Genomic DNA, 25,521 nt, shown 5'->3' with positions numbered 1-25,521 from the left:
ATAGTGATGTTCACCAATGAAGCTACTCCATCTCACGTGATGATCGGACATGGTTTAGTTGATTTGGATCACGTGATCACTTAGAGGATTAGAGGGATGTCTATCTAAGTGGGAGTTCTTTAGTAATATGATTAATTGAACTTGAATTTATCATGAACTTAGTACCTGATAGTATCTTGCTTGTTTATGTTTGATTGTAGATAGATGACCCATGCTGTTGTTCCGTTGAATTTTAATGCGTTCCTTGAGAAAGCAAAGTTGAAAGATGATGGTAGAAATTACACGGACTGGGTCCGTAACTTGAGGATTATCCTCATTACTGCACAGAAGAATTACGTCCTAGAAGCACCGCTGGGTGCCAGGCCTGCTGTTGGAGAAACACCAGATGTTATGAACGTCTGGCAGAGCAAAGCTGATGACTACTCGATAGTTCAGTGTGCCATGGTTTATGGCTTAGAATCGGGACTTCAACGATGTTTTGAATGCCATGGAGCATATGAGATGTTCCAGGAGTTGAAGTTAATATTTCAAGCAAATGCCTGGATTGGAAGAAATGAAGTCTCCAATAAATTCTATAGCTGCAAGATGGAGGAGAACAGTTCTGTCAGTGAACATATACTCAAAATGTCTGGGTATAATAATCACTTGATTCAATTGGGAGTTAATCTTCCAGATGATTGCGTCATTGACAGAATTCTCCAATCACTTCCACCTAGCTACAAGAGCATCGTGATGAACTATAATATGCAAGGGATGAATAAGACAATTCCCGAGCTCTTCGCAATGCTGAAAGCTGCGGAGGTAGAAATCAAGAAGGAGCATCAAGTGTTGATGGTCAACAAGACCACTAGTTTCAAGAAAAACAACAAAGGGAAGAAGAAGGGGAACTTCAAAAAGAACAGCAAGCAAATTGCTGCTCAGGAGAAGAAACCCAAATCTGGACCTAAGCCTGAAACTGAGTGCTTCTACTGCAAGCAGACTGGTCACTGGAAGCGAACTGCCCCAAGTATTTGGCGGATAAGAAGGATGGCAAGGTGAATAAAGGTATATATGATATACATGTTATTGATGTGTACCTTAGTAATGCTCACAGTAGCACCTGGGTATTTGATACTGGTTCTATTGCTAATATTTGCAACTCGAAACAGGAACTACGGATTAAGCGAAGATTGGCTAAGGACGAGGTGACGATGCGCGTGGGAAATGGTTCCAAAGTCGATGTGATCGCGGTCGGCACGCTACCTCTACATCTACCTTCGGGGTTAGTATTAGACCTAAATAATTGTTATTTGGTGCCAGCGTTGAGCATCAGCATTATATCTGGTTCTTGTTTGATGCGAGACGATTATTCATTTAAATCAGAGAATAATGGTTGTTCTATTTATATGAGTAATATCTTTTATGGTCATGCACCCTTGAAGAGTGGTCTATTCTCATTAAATCTCGATAGTAGTGACACACATATTCATAATGTTGAAGCCAAAAGATGCAGAGTTGATAATGATAGTGCAACTTATTTGTGGCACTGCCGTTTAGGTCATATCGGTGTAAAGCGCATGAAGAAACTCCATACTGATGGACTTTTGGAACCACTTGATTATGAATCACTTCGTATTTGCGAACCGTGCCTTATGGGCAAGATGACCAAAACACCGTTCTCCGGTACTATGGAGAGAGCAACAGATTTGTTGGAAATCATACATACAGATGTATGTGGTCCGATGAATGTTGAGGCTCGTGGCGGATATCATTATTTTCTCACCTTCACAGATGACTTCAGCAGATATGGGTATATCTACTTAATGAAATATAAGTCTGAAACTTTTGAAAAGTTTAAAGAATTTCAGAGTGAAGTTGAAAATCATTGTAACAAGAAAATAAAATTCCTACGATCTGATCGTGGAGGAGAATATTTGAGTTATGAGTTTGGTGTACATTTGAAACAATGCGGAATAGTTTCGCAACTCATGCCACCCGGAACACCACAGCGTAATGGTGTGTCCGAACGTCGTAATCGTACTTTACTAGATATGATGCGATCTATGATGCCTCTTACTGATTTACCGCTATCATTTTGGGGTTATGCTTTAGAGACGGACGCATTCACGTTAAATAGGGCACCATCAAAATCCGTTGAGACGACGCCTTATGAACTGTGGTTTGGCAAGAAACCAAAGTTGTCGTTTCTGAAAGTTTGGGGCTGTGATGCTTATGTGAAAAAGCTTCAACCTGATAAGCTCGAACCCAAATCGGAGAAATGTGTCTTCATAGGATATCCAAAGGAAACTATTGGATACATCTTCTATCACAGATCCGAAGGCAAGACTTTTGTTGCTAAATTCAGAAACTTTCTAGAGAAGGAGTTTCTCTCGAAAGAAGTGAGTGGGAGGAAAGTAGAACTTGATGAGTAACTGTACCTGCTCCCTTATTGGAAAGTAGTACATCACAGAAACCGGTTTCTATGACACCTACATCAATTAGTGAGGAAGCTAATGATGATGATCATGAAACTTCAGAACAAGATACTACTGAACCTCGTAGATCAACCAGAGTAAGATCCGCACCAGAGTGGTACGGTAATCCTGTTCTGGAAGTCATGCTACTAGATCATGATGAACCTACGAACTATGGAGAAGCGATGGTGAGCCCAGATTCCGCAAAATGGTTTGAAGCCATGAAATCTGAGATGGGATTCATGTATGAGAACAAAGTGTGGACTTTGGTTAACTTGCCCAAAGATCGGCAAGCAATTGAGAATAAATGGATCTTCAAGAAGAAGACTGACGCTGACGGTAATGTTACTGTCTACAAAGCTCGACTTGTCGCAAAAGGTTTTCGATAAGTTCAAGGGATTGACTACGATGAGATCTTCTCACCCGTAGCGATGCTTAAGTCTGTCCGAATCATGTTAGCAATTACCACATTTTATGATTATGAAATTTGGCAGATGGATGTCAAAACTGTATTCCTGAATGGATTTCTGGAAGAAGAGTTGTATATGATGCAGCCAGAAGGTTTTGTCGATCCAAAGGGAGCTAACAAAGTGTGCAAGCTCCAGCGGTCCATTTATGGACTGGTGCAAGCCTCTCGGAGTTGGAATAAACGCTTTGATAATGTGATCAAAGCATTTGGTTTTGTACAGACTTTTGGAGAAGCCTGTATTTACAAGAAAGTGAGTGGGAGCTCTGTAGCATTTCTGATATTATATGTAGATGACATATTACTAATCGGAAATGATATAGAATTTCTGGATAGCATAAAGGGATACTTGAATAAGAGTTTTTCAATGAAAGACCTCGGTGAAGCTGCTTACATATTGGGCATTAAGATCTATAGAGATAGATCAAGACACTTAATTGGACTTTCACAAAGCACATACCTTGACAAAGTTTTGAAGAAGTTCAAAATGGATCAAGCAAAGAAAGGATTCTTGCCTGTGTTACAATGTGTGAAATTGAGTAAGACTCAATGCCCGACCACTGCAGAAGATAGAGAGAAAATGAAAGATGTTCCCTATGCTTCAGCCATAGGCTCTATCATGTATGAAATGCTGTGTACCAGACCTGATGTATGTCTTGCTATAAGTCTAGCAGGGAGGTACCAAAGTAATCCAGGAGTGGATCACTGGACAGCGGTCAAGAACATCCTGAAATACCTGAAAAGGACTAAGGATATGTTTCTCATATATGGAGGTGACAAAGAGCTCATCGTAAATGGTTACGTTGATGCAAGCTTTGACACTGATCCGGACGATTCTAAATCGCAAACCGGATACGTGTTTACATTAAACGGTGGAGCTGTCAGTTGGTGCAGTTCTAAACAAAGCATTGTGGCGGGATCTACATGTGAAGCGGAGTACACAGCTGCTTCGGAAGCAGCAAACGAAGGAGTCTGGATGAAGGAGTTCATATCCGATCTAGGTGTCATACCTAGTGCATCGGGTCCAATGAAAATCTTTTGTGACAATACTGGTGCAATTGCCTTGGCAAAGGAATCCAGATTTCACAAGAGAACCAAGCACATCAAGAGACGCTTCAATTCCATCCGGAATCTAGTCTAGGTGGGAGACATAGAGATTTGCAAGATACATACAGATCTGAATGTAGCAGACCCGTTGACTAAGCCTCTTCCATGAGCAAAACATGATCAGCACCAAAGCTCCATGGGTGTTAGAATCATTACTGTGTAATCTAGATTATTGACTCTAGTGCAAGTGGGAGACTGAAGGAAATATGCCCTAGAAGCAATAATAAAGTTATTATTTATTTCCTTATATCATGATAAAAGTTTATTATTCATGCTAGAATTGTATTATTCGGAAACATAATACTTGTGTGAATACATAGACAAACTAAACGTCACTAGTGTGCCTCTACTTGACTAGCTCGTTAATCGAAGATGGTTATGTTTCCTAACCATAGACATGTGTTGTCATTTGATTAACGGGATCACATCATTAGGAGAATGATGTGATTGACATGACCCATTCCATTAGCTTAGCACCCGATCGTTTAGTATGTTGCTACTGCTTTCTTCATGACTTATACATGTTCCTATGACTATGAGATTATGCAACTCCCGTTTGCCGGAGGAACACTTTGTGTGCTACCAAACGTCACAACGTAACTAGGTGATTATAAAGGAGCTCTACAGGTGTCTCCAAAGGTACATGTTGGGTTGGCGTATTTCGAGATTAGGATTTGTCACTTCAATTGTCGGAGAGGTATCTCTGGGCCCTCTCGGTAATGCACATCACATAAGCCTTGCAAGCATTGCAACTAATGAGTTAGTTGCGAGATGATGTATTACGAAACGAGTAAAGAGACTTGCCAGTAACGAGATTGAACTAGGTATTGAGATACCGACGATCGAATCTCGGGCAAGTAACATACCGATGACAAAGGGAACAAAGTATGTTGTTATGTGGTCTGACAGATAAAGATCTTCGTAGAATATGTGGGAGCCAATATGAGCATCCAGGTTCCGCTATTGGTTATTGACCGGAGACATGTCTCGGTCATGTCTACATTGTTCTCGAACCCTTAGGGTCCGCACGCTTAACATTACGATAACAATTTCATTATGAGTTTATATATTTTGATGTACCGAAGTTTGTTCGGAGTCCCGGATGTGATCACAGATATGACGAGGAGTCTCGAAATGGTCGATACATAAAGATTGATATATTGGACGGCTATATTCGGACACCGAAAGTGTTCCGGGTGATTTCGGAGAAAACCGGAGTGCCGGAGGGTTACCGGAACCCCCCGGGAGAAGTAATGGGCCTTATGGGCCCTAGTGGAGAGAGAGGGGCGGCCAGGGTGGGCCGTGCCCCCCCTCTGGTCCGAATTGGACTAGGAGAGGGGGGGCGGCGCCCCCCTTTCCTTCTCCCTCTCCCCCTTCCTTTCCCCCTTCTAGTAGGAGTAGGAAAGAGGGGAGTCCTACTCCTACTAGGAGGACTCCTCCTCCTTGGCGCGCCCAAGGGCCGGCCGGCCTCCCCCCTTGCTCCTTTATATACGGGGGCAGGGGGCACCTCTAGACACACAAGTTGATCCTCGTGATCGTTTTCTTAGCCGTGTGCGGTGCCCCCCTCCACCATACTCCTCGATAATATTGTAGCGGTGCTTAGGCGAAGCCCTGCGACGGTAGAACATCAAGATCGTCACCACGCCGTCGTGCTGACGGAACTCTTCCCCGACACTTTGCTGGATCGGAGTCCAGGGATCGTCATCGAGCTGAATGTGTGCTAAAACTCGGAGGTGCCGTAGTTTCGGTACTTGATCGGTCGGGCTGTGAAGACGTACGACTACATCAACCGTGTTGTCATAACGCTTCCACTGTCGGTCTACGAGGGTACGTAGACAACACTCTCCCCTCTCGTTGCTATGCATCACCATGATCTTGCGTGTGCATAGGAAAATTTTGAAATTACTACGTTCCCCTACAATATCATGCCATGTTTTGGTGAGGTCGTCCATGTCATTGCGGTTCATTGACATGATCTTTTTCTCTTCGGTGAGCAACATGGACATAGTTTTGTTTTCGGCGGCGCGTGCTCTTCTCTCCTCGATGGCAACTTTGCGCAGCCCCTCTTCCTTGAACAACTACCACTTTTCTCGCTTCTCCTTCGCCTTCTTCTCGGCCAACACTTTCTTGATCTCCAACGATTTCAACATCGACTCGTTGGATTGCACCATGGCATCAATCTTCTCCCTCAAGCTTGTGCTTCTTGCTCTCTCTTCATCTTCTCCTTGGTCTTCTTGTCACCATCGGGCTTGTGCAAATTTCTTGGGCCATCATCATCCTCATCTTCATCCATGTTTGTAAGTGAGCCTCTCTTTGGTGAGGATTCTTTGTCTATCAACTTCCACTTCTCGCACTTTTGGAGAAACTCCCAACAATGCTCTAGTTTGAAAATTTTGCCTTCCGAAGCTTCCATGTCCTTATATCTATGTTGAGCAATCTTGTCCTGCACAATGTGAACAAAGTGATCCAATCATTTCTCATGATACAATATGATGATGCACAATTTGAACAAAGGCAAAACAAACTCACATAGTCAGACTCCATGGTGCCACTTGGAGGTGCATTGCGTACTTGCTCCAAGCAAGCTGCCCAACGGCTGGACATAGGCTTGATGTTCTCACAACGCCCTTGAAGCGACCGAAATGTGCGTGGAGTTCTATTGGGATGCTTTAACATAATGCGGAAGTATTGATCTTCGATCCTTTGCCAATATCTTCTGAGAAGTACCCGTGCATGCATCAAGAGACACCGCACTCCATACTTGAATCAAAACTTGATCTTTCAAGATCGTGTAGTTCTTCGATTTTATGTTTTCCTAGTTTTTGTTTGCGATTGCTCAAACGCTTCCGCTTCGATCTCCTCCAATTCGTCCGCACAACCATGATCATCCACGCCGCCCTCCGTTTTGTTGTACTCGAACGGTTCGAAAGGGGCTTGATCAATGTCAACCGCGTTCGTGTCCAACAAGTTCACGAACTCGGTTGTTGCATTGTTCGAACCACCGCTATAGCGAACGATAACAAGTCACGCGCTACCGAGAATAACGCCGAAAAATGAAAGGGAATCGCCAAGACCGAAGACGCATACCTTCCGGCCATTTCGTCGAACACCTCGCTCGTGGGGGAGCGACACCGTTGAACGGCATCGCCGGAGCACCTCCTTGCGGCGGGATGGAGCGAGAGGTTGAAGAAGGTGGCTTCTTTGAAGCCGGAACCTTCCTCCACTACGCCCGCAACCTTGCTGACCTTCTCCGCCGCCGGCTGGGATCGCGCTGCCGCGTTGGCGCCCGGAGCGCGGGCCATCGCGGCGGGGGCGTCCGGATTCCCGCCCTGCACGACCACGTTGCCCTGCCGCTTGCGGGCAGGCGCGGCGTGGGCTTGGGCGACGGCGGCGGGACCAACATGGCCGACGACGAGATCCGCCTGAGAGGAAGGGGCGTGCTCGACCTCGACGGTGACGGGGGACAACATGGGGTCGTCCATGACGGCGAGGGACGGACGGGGAAGAGCAGCCGGAGCTTGCGAAGTGAGGGCAATGGTGGCGGAGGGTGCGAGGAGCGGGAAGGGCCGCGCGGAAATGTTCCTCCCGCCAAATCTCGCGCGGGATAAGGGTTGAGCTCGGGTCGGCCTCCCAGCCCGTGAAGATAGAGGTTGGGGGAGAAGATTTGCCGCGCCCCACAAAAAAATTTGCGGGCGAGGGCGGGTTGCGGGGTCTGCTCGTGCAGATTTTCTGACCCCTACCCGCAATTTGGCGGTTATTTTACGGACCGGGGCATTTTGCGGGGTCTGCTAGAGTTGCTCTCAGCCATATATAGTCGTGGTTTGACTACTTGCAAGAAAATGTGCTCTTTGTATTCTAGCGCAGACGGATGAAGTTCTGGATTCTTCGATGGTATAAATATGAATTTTGGACAGTGACCCAGAAGATACACGAAGATTACAGAGCCCGGTTATGACTCGGAAAATGACAATGCATGCAAAACAACCGCAACGAGATAACCCATTTTCTGCTGATGGTTTCACCATGTCAGAGATAACCCATTCATTTTCTGTTCAAATTAAGTTTAACATAAAGGGGTGCCAGCATTGTCTCACATGCAGCTTCCATAAAACACTACTCTTTCCGTTTCATAATGTATTACTTCCTCCGTCCCATAATATAAGAACGTTTTTGACACTACAGTAATATAAAAAACATTCTTATATTATGAAATAGAGGGAGTACATTTTTTTTTGAAAAGTCAAATCTCATAAACTTTCACTAAGTTTATGGAGAAAGACATTTACATTTAGAATGCAAAACATATATCATTAAATTCGTCATAAGATGCAGTTTTATATTTTATATATTTGATATTATAGATATGAATAGTTTTCTTTATAAATTTGCTCAAAGTTGTAAAGTTTGACTTTTTGAAAAGAAATCTATATGCAGTATATCATGAAACGAAAGGAGCAATACTCCCTTAGTCTGTTTTTACTCCTCATATTAGATTTGCCTAAAGTCAAACGTTATAAGATTTAGTCAAATATATATTAAAAATTGAAAGTTGATTGGCGAATGGTCTGTTTTTAATAATAGATATGAACACATGGTTCACCGTTCTGTCACACCGTGTTCCCCCGAACCGAACGGTTCGGTACTTCGGTGATTTACATTTATCCGTTCCTGAAAAATGAGCACCGATCGGTCTTCAGGAATTAGTGGAACCGAGCGTTCGGTGGACCGATCGATCGGTTCGGTACTCGGTTATGTACCGAAGAGACCGAAGTGGGCTCTGGCCTGGCACCTGGGCGCAGCAGCGCTGCGTTGTGCTGTGCTGGTCGGCTGCTTGTCTGGGCTGGTTTGTGTGGGCTATAGAACAAGCTTCTGCAGACCAGGTTAGCAATCAACTTTCTCTCAATAAAAAAATGTTAGCGATCAAAGCTGCTTGGGCCGGTCGGGGTCAGGACGTCGCTAGCTGCCCTGCTCTGCGGGCTGTGAGACGTGGAAAGGAGGAGATGGTGGTGGGCCTCGACGGTTCTTCAGTCTGTTCGGTTGACCGAGCACGGGGACCGAAACTACCGAAACAAATTTGGTTTCTACGAATCACTAACCGATCTCAGTACCGAAAAAATTGGTGTCGGTCACTTCGGCTTCGGTCCAGGTCCAAACGGTTCGGTCCTTCGGTTTCCGGTTTATATGCCCACCCCACACGGGGCACTTCGTCCACTGTTTGATCTTCCGTCCACAGAAAACCGAGCGGCTGAGTCGAAAAATAAATTGCCAGCGAGGAGGTTCACGTGGGTCACCAGGACCGAAGATCCATCTATCCCTTTTATATATTTGTGATGTTCAATGGAAACAAATGACACCTTAAAAGAGAGGGGGGAGGGGAGATAAGTGGAGAAGAGTAGTTTATCATAAAAACATATATACCCCATACGGTGGGCACTACGGGAGTGCCCCCAACATGTCATGTGGTGCGCCTTATTATCACCACGTATCACACGGTAATGCATTTCGCGGGGACATGTCTTTTTTTGCACGTGTTTTTAGATTTTTTTAGAGGGGGGGGGGGGGGGGGGTTATATTTTGCTTGGATTTTTCTAGGTTTTCAGAATTTTTTTTATTTGAAGCAAAAAAGCATAGATGTGCTTCCGTGTGAAGTGTCTATGCTTTCCACAGCTGTACTTTCCGAAAAGGCAAAAACATAGTTGTACTTTTCAGGAAGTGAAAAATAGAGACGTGCTTTTCAAAAAGTGAAAAAAAACACATGTGTGCTTTCAAAAAAGTGAAAAACATAGATGTGCTTCTGGTTTTTATTTTTTTGTTAGTTGACTTTTGTTTTTCTCTTTTTTTTGTTTTTTTATTTCTGATTTTTTTGGTTTCCCCTTTAAAAAAACAGCCAAACCTATTAACATGAGATCCATTTTCGAAGATCTCAAAAGAAGAAACACAATGATTTAAACGGTTTGTGATTTACACGCACGGTTCCAAAGATGAACGTTTTGAAAAAGAAAATGAAGAAATAACCCACAAAACTCAGGCCTCCTTTGGTTTGAAGGAATTTCACTAGAACATGAAGGCTCGCTATGCCACGCCCGCCCAACATTGACGACAAAAAATTAAATTATCTAGCAATAAACCAGATGGGGACAATCATCTTAGAAATATAGGGGAGACATGTTCCCGAGATAGCAGTTTGAATTCGAGTTTTACAAAGTAAGCAAAAAACCTATAACGAGCAATGGTTGTTAACAGTGCACCTCACTCATGCACTAAAACCATGACAAATCACAATACCAACGGCGACACAGATGGAGAATTAAGCTGAATTCTATTAAGCAATATGTAGATATTTGGATCTGACTCCGCCAGGTAGTAAACAAATAGATCGATTAAAAACAAATTTGAGTTAATTGGTGCCTCATATTAGCACCACATTATTCCTTACACTGCATTAGCTACACAACAGAAGTCAGATCCGAATGTCATGATATGGATTTATTGCTGCCGTGGTGACCATAATTTGAGCATAGAGAGGATCTCATCATCTGGAGAAGTAGAGGTAAGATTAGGTAGAGATGTGGGATCATGGGCAACTCGTTCAGCTCAAAATCGGAACCTCTCATAAAATCACGAGGCATACTTATCTATCATATTATCTTCATCAAATAGCTACACAAACCAAAACCTGGCACACCATGCAGATCAAGGTCATTGCCAACAAGAAATGGCATGGCTACCATTTATTTCCTCCTCCTCTCTTCAATCCAGTATCAGAGTCAGTCTCTGCTATGCTGTAGCACTCAAAAGGTGAAGAAAATTTGATGACCATCGGCCCATGGTATTGGAAAGTGAAGAAAATTATTCACTAATATTTGAATTACTCCCTTCATCCCAAAATAAGTGTGGGTGATTTAGTATAACTATGGGACGGAGGGAGTATAACATTAACATACATTCTTAGCTCCAAATTATCACACCATGCTTGCCTTCCAATCTGGTTGGCGCACTTTGATGACATTCTTAGCTCCAAACACAAATGCAACATTTTGTTAAGTAATGCAGGCATCTACATGGCCCTCATTGTCGAACTAATCACAACTGATTTCAACTTCATCAGTGTCCTACACTACTCGTCAAAAACAGGATTGACACTCAAAAGCTTAAAAGCGATAGATCAAGCAATCCGCACTTCAGTCAAGTTTTCTTAATAAAATTAAAGCCTAAAACTTGCAAAAGTTAGAAAGAAGATTGCTAAGACATGGGAACTCAACCTGTACACTCCACGTAATATAGTACTTTCAGGAATACTTGGCTCAGCAACACAAACATCTACTCTCAGGAATTTTGTGCATATATACTCTCAACAAAGGGACAAACACTTGCACGAATAAATTGTGCGTATAAATACTTTGGAGTAATACGTAGATACTTTAAAAAAATAGTGATGGAAACAAACATTGGTTCACATGTATTAGAGTTCAGTAAAGGATAAAACATTGGCATCACTTGATCAACGCAAAAATTAATTCCAAGATGGTCCAAATGAGGCATAAATCTCGCACAACTGGAATCAAATCCATGTCTTGGACAATTTCATGCAAACAGGAGATAAACAAATCACATACTATCTCTATGAATCCAAACATGAATTCTAAAATCACATAGCTATGTATATTCATAATTTTAGTACCTATTCTTGGCCAACCTCATAAGGATCTTCTCACACGGGATTTAAAACTGAACTCGCCTCTTCATCAATGAAACAGGGGTAAAAAACTTAACAAGAAAGAACACCCCTGCCGTCACCACCCGGAACCCGCCCATGAAGTTTTCCTATCCACACTGAGAAAACAAGGAAATAGGAACGGGATTCCACAAGAAGGACAGCCAACCTAAGCAAAAATAAATGGCGGACGAGGAAATCAAAGGAAAACAATTGGAACCCTAACCCATATATAGAGGAACCAAGTGAAAGGAGTAGTAGCTCACCTCCATTCCGAGCAGGGGACGGCCTAACTGTCTCGCCATTATTCGGCCGCCGCCAGGATGAAGATGAACGCATCCAGGCTCCAGCGTATGAACAAATCTCGAGAGGACCTCGTTTACCCACTTTTCTGGGCCTGTTTACGCTTTTCCCAGTTGGCCCGATTAAGGAGCAACCGTCCAGGTCGGCCTGCGGAGCAGCGGCCCGGTTACGGTGGGCTGAGCTGGTTGCGCCCGTGGTGTGGTAAAAAACGCAATGCTGGGGAGAGAGGTTCAGCGATCTGGAGATCTGGAGCGTTCAGTACAAGGATCCAACGGCTGACGAGTTCAAATCGCTGTGGAGGGGCGTGGGTAGCTCCGTTTTACTGTTTTGTAATAGGAATTTTAGAGGATAGGATTTTTATATGATTTTTTTCCTTTAGAGCCCTTTGGTTCATAGGAATGGATTCCTATTCCTACATAGGATTGGTTCCTATCCTTCACATTTCATAGGAAAATAAAAATGAGTCTAGACTCAATGGAAAAATTCCTTTGGTGTCAATCAAATAACATCTCGTTTCCTATTCTTACTCATAGGATTTGAGATACATGTCATTTCATTTCCTACAAAATTCCTATTCCTACGATAATCCTATCCTGTGAACCAAAAGAGGCCTCAGATTGCGACAGGTATCACACTTGCAGTATGTCACTTGTCACCATGTGAGGGAAGTGAGACTAAACTTTGTAAAGGGCACCCCAAGTCAAGTCAGCTATTTGATTAGAGGGCGAATATGCGGGTAAAATAGTACTTTCTCCGTCCGAAAATACTTGTCATCAAAATGAATAAAAAAAGATGTATTTAGAACTAATATACATCTAGATATTTTGATGACAAGTATTTCCTTCCTTCCGGAAGGAGGAAGTATGTTATTTTTTTTTTAGAAACGGGTGAAATATGTGAAGCGCATCGGAGTAACATCTGCTGGTGGCCCAATGGCCCATGCGAAAGAGTGGAGGGTTCCGCTTTCCAGGGGCGGGGATAGTGGACCCGGGGTCACACGATGATTCCCTTCGTATTGTTATTGTTGGAGACTTGGAGTCGAATCCGATCAGGTTTGCCTCAAAAAAGGAAGAATCCGATCAGGTTGGGCGTAAATAGATTAACAATTTTGCTAAAGCACATCTAGATGTGCCCTAAGTATTGCACATCTAAGTCCCATGTCCTTGATTTTACAAGGAGATTTATGCAAATATTTTCTTTCCTCTTTTTTATTTTCCTTTCTAGTTTGATTGAGCCAGTTAGATGTGCAATAACTAGGGCACATCTAGATGTGCCCTAGACAAACCCATTGATTAATTCTTGATTGGGTATGTCTAGGGCACATCTAGATATGCTCTAGTTATTGCACATCTAAGTGAGTGGATCAAGCATAAAAAGAAAAAGAAAAAAGAGAAAAGAAATATTCACACGAATCTCAGTGTAAGATCAATGACATATGACTTAGATGTGCAATACTTATGGCACATCTAGATGTGCTTTAACAAAACTGTTCCTGATAACTAGAGGGCTTGAGAGTCAGAGGAGGCAGAGCGGAAAAGAGAGGATTTTTTGTCTGGACACATGGATCCTCCTCGCCAGCAAATCCAAGGCAGCCGTAAGCCACTGCCTTATTTTATCTACATATGCTATTTTTTTCTGAATCATGTTGTGTTCCTTCATTTGCCGTGCCTACTTTCCATAACGATGACCTGTTGCAGATGCATCAATTGGTTCATTTGCTGAAGAAAAGCGCTCACAAGTGGATGCTTCTCAAACTGGCAAAAAGTTAAGATATTCAGGTTCACACCTTCCGGAGGTAACGATGACCATATGTTCTATCATTGAGCTACCCAGTATTCCCACTGCTACTAAATTGTAACATAATTGATATAATGTGTGTTCAATATACTTGTGCTAACTGCAATAAGAAAACCATCCTATGCTTTGATATTACCGATTTACCATAGTTCTTCTGCATCAAAGAAGGTGAACAATGTTCAATATACTAGGATGACCTAGTAGACAATGCTCAGCAAGAGTTGTATACTAAACTTCAGTCTAGGATAGGCATATAAACATCGCTGAAATGCAGCAACTAGTTCTCCAAGATGCCAAACAACCTCGGATGTCTTATGCAAGTGTGCTTTAACTTGAGTTCCATCTGTATCTTTGCCAGGAGTAGAGAATGCTCAATTTGAGAACAAGATTAAATTTATCATAATAAGCATGTAAGGATCGCTCAAATTCAGCAACAAATTGTACAATCCTAGGATCTGTCACATGTGCAAACACTGATCCCAACCTTTGGATATCTGAAGCAAATGTGCTATAAATCTGTGGTCACTTTCTCACATGCTCCTACCGAGTCCAGCCGTGTCTGAAGCCAAAAGTGTTTTCTTCTTCTTACATGGAAAATTTTAGGCATGTCCTGGACACGTATCTGCACAGTTTACGATGTTGTATTTGAGTGGTTTTTCAGTTTCAGAAATATTTCGCCACCTACAGAAATTACTAAATTTCAATTAATTTCAATGATTTGGGTTTGCATTTCGGCCAAAGGACTGAAACATTCACTTTGAAATTCATCAAAATATCGCTGGAAGTGAAAACCATAGTTTGACATAGACACAAAGGTTTTATCTAGTACTCCCTCCGTCCGAAAAAGTTTGTCCCTCAAATGGATGGACCTAGCTCCAAATTAGCGCTAGATACATCCATCTGAGGGACAATCTTGGGACAAGCCTTTTCGGACGGAGGGAGTATTTAATATCTTTTACTTCTGTAATTCAAATCTTGAACATTTCTACTTATGCTTGCAGGATATTGGCGTCATATATGCTACTTTTTTTTGGAACGTAGACGCACGAAGCATCCGACTTTAAATTAATAAAGCCACTAGGCAGCATCCAACCGGGTCGAAACTCCACAACCACAAAACATATAGGTTCAGCGGGCTCGCAGTCCCGGCAAAGTAAGATACTAAAGTTCAAGAGGACGCTGAAAGCACAAAACCATAAAGATAATAAACGCAAAAGCTCAGTCTGGCGGATCTTGGAGTCTTGCTCTTGCCGTGCATGCTTTGATCTGCTCCATGATCTCGTTCATGCGCCCCTCGTCACGCTGCTTCCCCAATGGCGCCCAAGCCTGTAGGAAAATATGGCATTTGAAAAAAATCTCAGCTGGGTGAGCAGGGAATTTATGTTCGATAGTAATTTTGTTCCTCATAGTCCAAATGGACCAAAACAGCGCCCCAACGCAGCGCCATACCAAACGCGCGTTCGCACCCCTCTGTGCGGTTAATAAAGAAAGAAGGTCTGAGCTATTTTGCGGGTTCCAATTCTGTTTAAATGTGTCCCTAACCGCGCTCCACGCAAATCTAGCAAGGCAGCACTTGAAGAAGACATGGTTAGCGTCCTCCCCAAGCCCGCAGATGGCGCATGTCCCGTTCGCCGGCCCGTTGCGTTTGACCACATTGTCCGATGTTGGCAGACGGTTGCGGAACATTTGCCACAAAAAGATCTTGATTTTGAGTGGAATGCCAGCCTTCCACAACCCCTGGCCATATCAAGCCCAGTCCCCTCTGTAAGCTTCTCCTATAAAGATTTAACCGAGAATTTACGAGAAGCCGAAAGCTTCCAATCAATCTGATCTTGTTCGTGGCTGAGACTCCAACTCTCGAGCTCAGCCACCAAAGCCTCCCAAGACGCCGCCTCTCCCGCTTCTAGAGGTCTGAAGAAGGAGATCGTCGGGGGGTGCACTCTGAGAGCGTCAGCGACCGTAATGTGTGTGTCCGTGGCAAGCTGGTACAGCTGTGTATAGGAATGCCACAGCGGCGTTTGACCCTTCCAACAATCCAACCAAAACCACGTGGACTTGCCATTGTTAACTATAAACTGGGCCCCAACCGCAAACGCTGGCCTAACCGCTTGAATGCCATTCCAAAAGGGCGATCCTTTGGGTTTGGCCTTAAAGAGGTTGCCATCCGGGAAATACTTGGCCCGGAGAATATCAGCCCAGAGACCCTTCTCGTTTTGGGCAGGCGCCACCACCATTTGGTAAGGAGAGCAACGTTCATCAGCTTCGAATTCGTGATCCCCAGACCACCGAACTTCTTAGGGCGACAGACCGCAGCCCATTTAACCAGATGGTATTTGCGCTTTGTCCCACTTCCTTCCCAAAAGAACCGGGCGCGAGGCGTGTCAAGCTTGGCATGTACTCCATCTGCTAGGAGGAACATACCCATCGTAAAGATAGGCAAGGAGGATAAGCTAGAATTGGTCAAAATCAGCCTAGCAGCAGAGGACATGAACCGACCTCTCCAAGGACTAACCCGGTTCACCACTTTGCCGTAAACTGGCGCCCAGTCGGCAATCGTCAAGTTTTTGTGGTTTATCGGTAGTCCCAAGTATTTGATCGGAAACTTCCCAATCCTACAATTGAGCAAGTTTGCGATTCTCCGACCTTCGTGATCATCCATCCCTATGGTGATCACTTCGCTTTTGAGAAAATTAATCTTTAGACCCGAAAGAATCTCAAAAGCAATCAAAAGCAACTTAATTGTTGCTATGCTATGGTCGTCTGGCTCGAAAAGCAGCATCGTGTAATCCGCATATTGCAGATGGGTCACGCCGCCGGGGATGAGGTGGGAGATCAACCCTTTGATGTGCCCCGCAACCCTGGCTTTGCTGATCAAGGCCACCAAAGCGTCCGCAACAAAGTTGAAGATCAAAGGAGAACTAGGGTCTCCCTGCCTAAGGCCGCGTTTGTTGCGAAAGAATTTGCCCATTACACCATTGATGGTCACAGCCGTGTGACCACTACTAACCAGGTGCATGATATGGTGGACAAAGCCCACATCAAAATCCTTTTTGATGAGGACCTCTCGCACGAACTCCCAGTTCATGCGATCGTACGCTTTTTCGAAATCTAACTTAAGGAGAACACCTCTAGACTTGGTACGTTTGAGCTCATGAACGATTTCGAGAAGCGCTAACGGCCCTTCAAGAATATTACGTTGTTTGAGGAAACCCGATTGGCTAGGACTAATCACTCGTTGAGCGACAGGCGCCAAGCGGGAGGCGTAAGATTTTGCACAAATCTAGAAAGGGACATTAATCAGAGTGATAGACCGGAACTGCTTAATGTCGTCGGCCCCTTTAACCTTAGGAATCAGACTAATAGCCCCGTAGTTGAGACGAGATAGGTCAACGGTACCTAGCGCAAAGCCATTCACTAAGTCGTAGAAAAGATCTTTGAGCTTAGTCCAGAACTTCTTGAAGAATTCCACCGGCCACCCATCCGGACCGGGTGCCGTGCCCGTTTTCATATCGTGCACAGCACGGTCTATTTCCTCCGGAAGGAAAGAGAGGACGAGCCCATCGTTCTCCTCCTGAGAGACCCGATCAGCAGGGTCCCAAAGGTCATCCCGGAGGCATAGAGTTTTCTCCTCGGTCGTTCCCAACAGCCCGATGAAGAACTCATAGATGTGAGCTACGATGAGCTCGTTGGAGAGTAAGAGCCCTTGATCGGATTGAAGTCTAAGGATCGTACTTTTACGTTTTCTACCGTTAGCGTAAGCATGGAAATAGCCGGTATTAGCGTCACCTTTGGTGACCCACTTGATCCCGCTCCTGCGGCGCCAGTACTCCTCTTCGGCCCGGAGTATGGCAATGACTTGGCGTTCCAAGTCGTAACGAGCGGCCCATTCACTCTCCGAGAAGGGCCGCCGGTCAGCCTCCAAGTCTAACGCGGCAATTGCCTCAACAATTTGGGCCCGCTCTCGCTTGGATTCGCTGCCGTGGTTAGCCCCCCAACCACGCAGGAAAGCCCTGAGTTTGCTTGCCGCCAAGTTCCAGCGCTCTGCCGGTCCCCGTTGCGGCCCAAGCTAGTGGCAGATCGTGTCCCAACGATCCAACACCATCTGAGCAAACCCCTCGGACTCAAACCAAGCCGTTTCGAAATAGAATCGGGGGCTTCGCCTAATATATTCCTCCCCCGAAGAGAATATCAACGGAACATGGTCTGAGCCGATTCTAGTTTCAGCCACCAGGTTGCATAAGGGAAATAGAACCTCCCATTCGGGGGTAAAAAATACCCTATCCAACACGCTCCGGACCGGGCACAACTGCTTGTTAGTCCAAGTATATCTCGCACCGGTCCGAGCGGCCTCACGCAACGCCGATGCCGCTATGGCCGCATTGAACATGGACACCCGAGTCCAGTCAATGTTGGCGTTGTTCTTGTCCGCACCCGAGCGAATAAGATTGAAGTCCCCACCAACCACCAGGGGCAAATTGCTAGCTCGCTTGGTCCCTACCAAGTTAGTCAGTTCCTGAAGGAAAATAGCCGAGCACGAGTGATCTGCCGGCCCATAAACGCACACCACTACCCACGAAAGGCCCGAGACGCGGTGACTAATAGTAGCAGAAAGAAAAAAAATTCACCAACATCCCATTGCAAAACATCACAGATATCATTATTACAGCCCATTAAGATACCACCCGAGTGGCCCGCAGAGGGCAACCAGTGCCAAGAGAAACGCTGTAAGGGATCGAAAGCCAGAAGATCACGGAACGAGAAGTCAGCTTTGATCATTTCCTGAAGGGCTACAACGTCAATCCTCTCTCTGGCCATGTACTCCTTGAGTTGTGTACGCCGCCCCCCGTGGCCACAACCCCGAATGTTCCAAAATAGATAACGCATGTTAAATGATACGATTCCGCAGGCGCACCCCCCTGGATGTCACCGCTCTCGCCACGCGCTTCCTAGCCGGCATCCGATTGGAAGAAGGAAAATCAGAGACCTCCCTAGCCTCTGTCTCCTCCTCGAGCACTACCTCACTGCCATCCGCACCCGGAACGCTGGCGCGCTAAATCTGTTCGTCCCCACGAGCAGCCGCAGCCGCCAGCATGGCCTGCGCTTCTTCCCGAGCACGAACCATAGGGATGATCTCGCTACAAGGGTCACTAATCGCCACGCCACTGTCATCCAAAATGCTAGCAAGCTGATCATCCGTAAAAGCATTCAAGATACGGTAAGATGGTAGGGGATTACCTGTAACCTCCAGGTTCTTGTCGGCGAGCCGCAGTTTTGCACTTTCCAACGATGTCAATTCTCCCATCTTGGCCTTGGCGCGGGCGCTGGGGGCCCGCGGTGTCACCGGAGTAGCCTTGGAGCGTCTTGCCTTGCTGCCCACGTCTGCCTTGCCCAACGCCTCCCCCAGCTCGCCACCCAGCGTCGCCACCGCCACCGTCGACACTGTCTTGGGGGCTGGCTTCCGCCCCGCCGTCTTCTTAGCCTGCCGTCCCGCACTGTTGGAACCCCGCTTGTTGGCAGGGGTCACGTCGTTGTCAGTCCCCTGCTCCACAGAAAGGGAAGACAATGGGTCCGCAACCACAGTGGCCCCAACCACCTCTTGAGTTTTCGTCTGTGCCCTTGCCAGGGCCGGGATGTTCGATCCATACTCGTCAAAGGAAAGCGTCAGGGATCTGGCCAGGGGTGGCACACTCACCGCCGTGTCCTGGGTCGCCAAACCCAAGGCTCCCGAATCAGTGGACGCCGCTCCCAGCTTGTCCCAAGTCTCCGTGTCAATAGAGTAGTCCTGTTGGCTGTCATCCCCTTCTTCGCCCGCCTCCTGCATCTTGGTGTCGCCGTCAGGGGCCTTGGCGAGCGCCCGGTCCTCTCCCTAAGGTTCCTTACCAGGGGCGGCCCCTTTAGGCGGAGCGCTACCCGATGGCCGAGCTCCACCGTGACCAGCAGAGTCTTTTGGCGGGGGGTTGGGAGGTTCAGAACCATTCATCACACGTTCTCCCCCACGCTTGGGCAAAACCTCACGCTCCACCTTGATCTGGTACCCTTCATGATTGAACCATACTTCCACAAATCCATTCAGTTTCTCCGGAGCCTTGCATGCTAACTTCATCCTCACAGGCCCCAACCTGATAAGGGACAATTCATCCACCACTATCGGGCGGCCAAGCATCCGGAACCCTTCCCTGATGCGGTCCTCACGCCTGTGTTTCTTTGGAATGCCGTGCAACCGGACCCAAGTCTCTGGCATGGCCATTGGTTGCACCTCCTCGTGGAGCATATCCCGAACCGATGCCGTGATGCTATTGATTGACAGAAAGAGTTTCCCACTCGTCTTTGCCATGTGAAGAAGATCCGCAGAAGGGAAAACCACCAAGAAATCATTGTCGCCCACCTGTGTCACTTGCCAATCCCAAGATCCGGTCACCATGTGTTGTAGTTCCTGCTTGAGGATGCGGAGATTGAGCCGCCCTGGCTCAGCCAATAAGATGGCCGCATTCTCGATCCGTGCATCCACGGGCAGCGCACCCTCGGCCTCCTCGTCGAACTCCAAGCAGAAGAAACCCTCACCGGTGATAGCGCTCCCCATGATCTGCAGTTGCAGCTGCCGACCCCTCGTCGGGCAGTGCGCAGACGCATGTCCCTCCTCCTTGCACAGCACACAGAGGGGAGGGAACTTGCACTTGGACTGATAGTGCCCGAGGCGGCCGCACTTGAAGCACTCCACATCGGGCACTTCCTCCACCGGAATGGGTTCCTCCGCCGTGCCCTTGGAGTAGGAGGGGAAGGTAACTGCCAGTGGATCTGCAGCCGCCCGCTGCTTCTGAGCCAGCGGGTCTCCATGGCCCCCACCACAGAAAGGGTGCGCCTCCGGCTTCTTCTTGAGCTCTCGCCGTCGTTGACTGACCTTCTTCTTCTTCCGTCTTTCCTGCTGCTGAAGCCACCACGGGGGAGGAGGACCCCAATCCCCCTCGTGCCCGCCCTGGTCGCGTGTTCCGCCGCGCTCGGCCCTGGCCTCCCGACCATCCGACCGCTCCCGCATCGCCCACTTAGCCTTGTCTCGCAGCTCGCGCTCACGATGCCGCTCCACCTCCGGATCTGAGACCTCCATGGGGCGCTTGTCCGCGCGACCGATCGCCCATCACCACCGCCGCGAAGGATCTGTGGAGAGGGGGAGGGGGAGTGAGATCTGGAGTGTGCGGGCGGAGTGAGCGAGGCGCCGCACCTCACTTGCAGTGGCTGGAAACCCTAAATGAGGGTCCAGGCAGCCGCGTCTCAGCCAAATATAGCCAGAGACCGGGCGCAAGGCAGGCCGCGGCGCAACGGGCCTTGGGGGCCCATGCGGAGACGGCATTGGGGCCAACTCCTGTCCCGACCCGGCAGACACGCCCGACCCACTGTCAGTCGCGCCCACCGGCCCAGGCCCAACAGCGCACGGCCCACCCGCACCAACCCTAGGCAACGGCGGGGACCGCGGTCTCGCCCGACCCACCGACGACGCCGCCGCCGCCGCCGGGGACGAGGGGGAAGGTAGGCACGGCCAGTCCTCCCTAGACGGCACCGCCTTGTCCACCACCAAGCTCTCCGCCGCCATGGATCTGCTGAGACGAGCCACGTCGGTCGCATCCCCCTCGCCGGGGCCACACACCGAGCCGACGAGGGTTGCCAAATGCGTAGCGCCGTGGACCTGGGTCCGCGCCCTCCCGGCGCAAATCGCCGCCTGCGTTCGGCGCCCAGGCCTCGCACGTCCGCCGCGAAGGCCACGAAGTCCCCAATCGACGGGCCCGCCGGCACCACACGCATCTGCTCCACGAGCTCGTCCCTGTCTTCGTCATCTTCAGAAGACTCCGCCGACAGCGCCCAAAAACGGTTGTGGCAGGTCTCAACCCCCGCCGGCGACGCCCCAGCATGCGCCACCGGCGAGCGCACCTGGGGGGACCCCGCCCCGCGGCTCACCAAGGTCCACCCCGCCGGGGTAGCCCCGCCCGCAGGCCTCACCGGCGAGGGCACGCAGTCGCCAGCGCAGTCGCCAGTCCGTACACCTAACGGTTCACTCATCCCTTCTCACCCTTGCTCCACCTTCTCCCCAGCTAATATCCAGTAGTTATACATATATGCTACTTTCTGCCATTGAAAGATGCTGCGCGTGCTGCTTGTGTTTCCCGCGCGTTTCGAATTTCGTGGAGGTGCCATCCCAACCTCACCTTCAGCAAGGAAACAATGGGCTAGAAGGAAAATGCACGTAGACAGAGAAAAATAACAGGAGATTACAACAGCAGAATTGACCATATTCTGGCAAACCACTCAGGCACCGGCGTGAAGACATTCAACCTTTTGTTCTATGGTCCTTACAATGCCAACACCAGCTATTGTCTTGATGGCTGGCTTCAGATTGCTGTCGCACCAGGCATTGAAGAACTTAGCCTTACACTATTTTCAGACAGTGACCAGTTATTAGACAAGGCAAAATACCACTTCCCGTGCTCACTTTTATCCGATGGGCGTGGAAACTCCATTCGTGAGCTCAAGCTTGTAGGTTGCGCCTTCCGCCCTACGGTAGGGATCGGTTGCACGAGAAGCCTGACAAGTATATCTCTGCGTTTTGTGCATATTACCAGGGATGAGCTGGGGTTCCTTCTTTCCAAATCTCTTGCTTTGGAGCGATTGGATCTCAACAGTTGCAGTGAGATAACTTCCATAAAGATACCTTCCCTGCTGCAGCGCCTCAGCTATCTGAAGGTGTCCCAGTGTTCCATGCTGCAAGTGATTGAAAGCAAAGCTCCAAATATCTCCAGTTTTCACTTTTTTGGTGATCAACAAGTACAGCTATTTCTTGGAGAACCATTGCAGATGAAGGAAATTTTCATATCACATTCCTGTGCTCTTCATTATGCTCGCGCCATGCTCCCGTCCAGTACACCAAATCTCGAAACTCTTGATATATTTTCAACTGGTGAGGTATATGCTCTAAAACTTGAGGTGTCTATGGGCTAGCGATATGCCTATAGCCTTACATTGCCTTAGTTATTACTACCTCTGTACCTTAATATAAGACAAGGGATTAATCTTACATATTTTTATGCAGATGGTCAGTACACCAATGCTACTAAGCAAATTCCTCCACCTCAAAACTATTACAATATCTGGATGGATCTTCAGCACGACCTACAATCTTTTCTCGCTAGTTTCGTTTCTTGACGCGTCTCCTTGCTTGGAGACTTTCAACCTACATGTAAGTAACTGTTCACCCTGCTGAGATATTTATTCGTGACTAATAAATTCAAGCGTGTTAGTTTTTCGTCTGCAGACACGAATGGGAAGCCGGAACCATGACTCCATCTTTGAAGATCCCTCACATTTGGGGAGGATTCCAGGACACTGCTATGACAATCTAAGGCGTGTGAAGATCACTAGGTTCTTCTCCACAAAGCTTCTGGTTGAGCTCACATGCTTCTTGAGAATGCACCATCACTCGAGTGCCTCACACTGGACATAACTGATGGTGGGTTAAAGTGTTCTGACAAAAGAATTCGCAAATGCTATGAGAGCAAGGCTACTCTTGTGGAAGCCCCTAAAGCACTTGAGGCTATCCAAACTCATATCGCAGGAAAAGTCCTCTCCACGACTAAGTTAAATATTTTGGAGCCTTGCAGCCGATGTAATGCTATTAACATTTAGGAATCAAAGCTCAGGATTATGGAATGTAGTCATATAATTTTAGATGGCGTGTGTTTTGTTCAACCTGTTGTTTGTTCTTGTTCTGGGCTAGATGGAACTCTGTGCTTTTGAGCACAAATGTTGTGGCCAAGTAGAGTTAGTACTATCGGTAAAATAGTGGTCAGTAATGAGATTACGACGCCAACTAAAAGGGAAAAAGGCATCTGGCAAAGATGGCTACAGATGCCTGTGTTCCATTCAATGTTTTGCAGGCCAACCTTGGTGATTCTAGTCACCTCGATTCAGAACAGCAATTCAGCAGGTTCCACAAGCATGAGGTTAACATTGAAGTTTCAATCCTAAGGCCATCTCTAGCAGATCCCCTATCTAAAAATTCAAACGTGTTTTGCACATACATGGTTACTAGTGATTTAAAAAGAGCATTCTGTTCTATCATTATTAAAAAAACATCCACCAAAGTAACAAGTGGGAGAAAGTAATAGTGCCACTTTTTCCTTCCCATATCATTGGGGCAAAGTGTTACATGGCCAACCATTTTACTTTAGTAAACCACATGGACATATAGTGGTGTCTCCTTGTGGCTACCAGGAAGTAGGAACTAGGGCTGCAGGTAAGCAGAAAACTGTTGGGTTGACTAAAAAATTGGTAAGTTCAAATGGGTTAGAAAAATCAGTACCTTAGGTCCATAAATGGCCATAAATTGAGCGTCTCCTTAAAGTGCACATGCCCTTTCAGTTTCTTGAAGCAACCATGAGAGTTGTGGCTGAATCTGTTCAAAGTAATGGTGAATACACGTGGTGCCTTGCTGATAAGAATCCTTCTCATTGCAGCTCTAAAAACCTTTGAAAGGATCGATATGGTTGACTAGAGGGGGGGGGGGGGGGGGCGAATAGGCAACTAACAATTTTTAGCTTTTCTTTAACAATTTAAACTTTGCATCAAAGTAGGTTGTCTAGATATGCAACTAGGTGAGCAACCTATGTGATGCAACAAAGATAGGAACACAAGCAAGCAAGAGATATATCACAAATAAGCTTGCTCAAGTAAAGGCACGAGATAACCAAGAGTGGAGCCGGTGGAGACGAGGATGTGTTACCGAAGTTCCTTCCCTTTGAGGGGAAGTACGTCTCCGTTAGAGCAGTGTGGAGGCACAATGCTCCCCAAGATGCCACTAGGGCCACTGTATCTCCTCACGCCCTCACACAATGCGAGATGCCGTGATTCCACTATTGGTGCCCTTGGAGGCGGCGACCGAACCTTTACAAATAAGGTTGGGGCAATCTCCACAACTCAACTGGAGGCTCCCAACGACACCACAAGAAGCTTCACCACAATGGACTATGGCTCCGCGGTGACCTCAACCGTCTAGGGTGCTCAAACACCCAAGAGTAACAAGATCCGCAAGGGATTGGTGGGGGAATCAATTTTCTCTTGGTGGAAGTGTAGATCGGGGCCTTCTCAACCACTCCCGAGCAAATCAACAAGTTTGATTGGCTAGGGAGTGAGATCGGGCAAAAATGGAGCTTGGAGCAACAATGGAGCTTTAGGGTTGAAAGAGGTAAGTCAACGGGGAAGAAGGGGACCCCCTTTTATAGTGGGGGCAACAATCCAACCGTTATCCACCAACCAGCCCGCAACCAGCGGTACTACCGCTCCAGGACAGCGGTACTACCGCTGGGCCACGCGGTACTACCGTGAGGAGCCGCGGTACTACTGCAGCAGCAGCAGCTAGGGCAGACCTTAAGCACATGGGCTGAGGACGGTACTTCCGCAGCAGCGGTACTTCCGCTCCTTGCGGTACTACCGCAATGAAGGGAACCCCAAGCCTGGGAAGAGCGTGGATAACAGAACATCCGTGCCTACATCCGCTGGAAAACGGACGTAGCAAAAATCCGACACAGTACTACCATAGAGGAGCGGTACTACCGCCGGCAGCTGAGCCAGGCCGCGCACGGTACTACCGCGGAAGGGTTGCGGTACTACCGTGGTAGCACGGATGTAAAAAATTACAT

General features: G+C 47.1%; 1 pseudogene; it reads left to right on the top strand.

Moving 5' to 3' along the window:
* The first annotated feature begins 21,500 nt into the window (after positions 1–21,500).
* LOC125507167 (FBD-associated F-box protein At1g66310-like) lies at positions 21,501–23,509 on the top strand (annotated as a pseudogene).
* Positions 23,510–25,521: the final 2,012 nt, after the last annotated feature.

Source organism: Triticum urartu, chromosome 5A (genome assembly GCF_056163025.1).
Source record: "Triticum urartu cultivar PI428250 chromosome 5A, HENAU_Tu73, whole genome shotgun sequence".
NCBI lineage: Eukaryota > Viridiplantae > Streptophyta > Magnoliopsida > Poales > Poaceae > Triticum > Triticum urartu.
Note: the sequence above shows the minus strand (reverse complement) of the source record. Positions and strands in the feature narration are given on the sequence as shown.